Source organism: Megalobrama amblycephala, linkage group LG1, assembly GCF_018812025.1.
Source record: "Megalobrama amblycephala isolate DHTTF-2021 linkage group LG1, ASM1881202v1, whole genome shotgun sequence".
In the NCBI taxonomy this organism is placed as follows: Eukaryota; Metazoa; Chordata; class Actinopteri; order Cypriniformes; family Xenocyprididae; genus Megalobrama; species Megalobrama amblycephala.
Genome location: NC_063044.1, coordinates 72923509 through 72925384, shown reverse-complemented (window position 1 = coordinate 72925384; position 1876 = coordinate 72923509). Strand labels below are relative to the sequence as shown.

General features: G+C 35.6%; 1 pseudogene; it reads left to right on the top strand.

Moving 5' to 3' along the window:
* Nucleotides 1-302: 302 nt before the first annotated feature.
* Nucleotides 303-1423, top strand: LOC125278414 (annotated as a pseudogene).
* Nucleotides 1424-1876: the final 453 nt, after the last annotated feature.

Below are 1876 nucleotides of genomic sequence, written 5' to 3'. Positions count from 1 at the left end.
ATATGACTGTTAATACCACATTAGATATTCTGCTAAATGAAGGATGTTAATTTAAGGAAAGGTGGCAGAGCAGCCATTTGCGAAATTCTGTATCCAGAAGACCTCCATTCAGTGCTGATTGTCTTAATTTAGTAAATCTAAATTTAATAATTTTGAATTGAAATTAAATTAAATTGGCAATTAGATTAAGTGTAGAGCTAAAGTAAAATTGAGACTAAATTCTAAAATTATCTTCACAGGAGCGCTGAAAAGACATACACACATTATATCTTCACCCAGACCTTTGGAATTGTGTCGTTGAGATGACCGGTGAGTCTGAACAATTGGAAGATTAATGTTAAAGTTTCAGGGACATATGCAATTAATTTATGAAAATGCATCAAAATAATCTGGATATTTTACAGCAGTTGTCTATCATAGCAAGTCTCAATTTGATGACCTTTTTATTTTATTTTATTTTGATGTACTGAAAATTAGATTACACTTTTTTTTCCCTTTTTTTCAGAGCTGATGGAAGTGAAGGAGGAGAGTGAAGAACTGAGTGAAGTGGAGGAGAAACATCATGACAAACCTGGAGAAAAACCTTTGAGTTGCTCAAAGAATAAAAAGACATTTTTAAAGAAAAGAACAGCCAAGAAATCTACAACCTGCACTCAGTGTGGAAAGAGTTTATCAACAAAACAAAGTCTTTATGTTCACAGGAAAGTTCACTCTGGAGATAAGCCGTTCACATGTGATCAATGTGGGAAGAGGTTCAGTCAATCATCACACCTTAAAGAACACAAGAAGATCCACACTGGAGACAGACCGTTTCACATGTGTTCAATGTGGGAAGAGCTTCACGCAATCATCACACCTTAAAGAACATGTGAGGATCCACACCGGAGTGAAGCCTTTCACATGTAATGAATGCAGCAAAACATTTCTCTGGGCATCAAACCTGAAGAAACACCTGACAGTTCATACGAAGGAGAAGCCACATTCATGTTCTGTGTGTGGAAAGAGTTTTTCACTGCTGAAATATTTACATGAACATCAGAAAATTCATACTGGTGTGAGAGAGTATGTGTGCTTTGAGTGTGAGAAGACTTTTACTACAGCAAAAGATTTAAAACAGCACCAGAGAATTCACACTGGAGAAAAACCTTACAAGTGTTCACACTGTGACAAGAGATTCAGTCGGTTAGCACATCTGAAAAGACATGAGAGGATCCACACTGGAGAAAAACCTTACAACTGTTCACACTGTGACAAGAGATTCAGTCAGTCAGCAAATCTGAAAGCACATGAGATGATCCACACTGGAGAAAAACCTTACAAGTGTTCACACTGTGACAAGAGATTTAATCAGTCATCATATCTGAAAACACATGAGAGGATCCACAGTGGAAATAAGCCACACACATGTGATCAGTGTGGAAAGAGTTTCACTATTAAAAGTCGCCTGAAGATACACATGAAGATCCATGCAGTGGAGAAACCACATCACCACAGTCTGAGAATCATGAAGTATATAAATATAATTTCAGATAACTAAAATGGCTTTCTTACTAGTAACAATCACATTCATGCTATCAGAAACTAACATTGTCACTAGTGAAAATCAAATTATTGATATCAAAAATTAACATTATTGTTAGTAGCAATTCAATTCTTTATATCAAGAATAGATATTTGCACTAGTAACAAAGTAATTAATGATATCAAAAACTATGATTTTTACTAGTAAGAATTGTTTCTGATTATGTGAAATTGGAATTTCAACTAGTAAGTAATCAATTTCTTGATATGAACAATTGAATTTGAATGGCAGCCTATGGCGCCTACTGAGGGAAGCAGGTTGAGGAGGTGACGGGGAGACGCATATCTAATAATG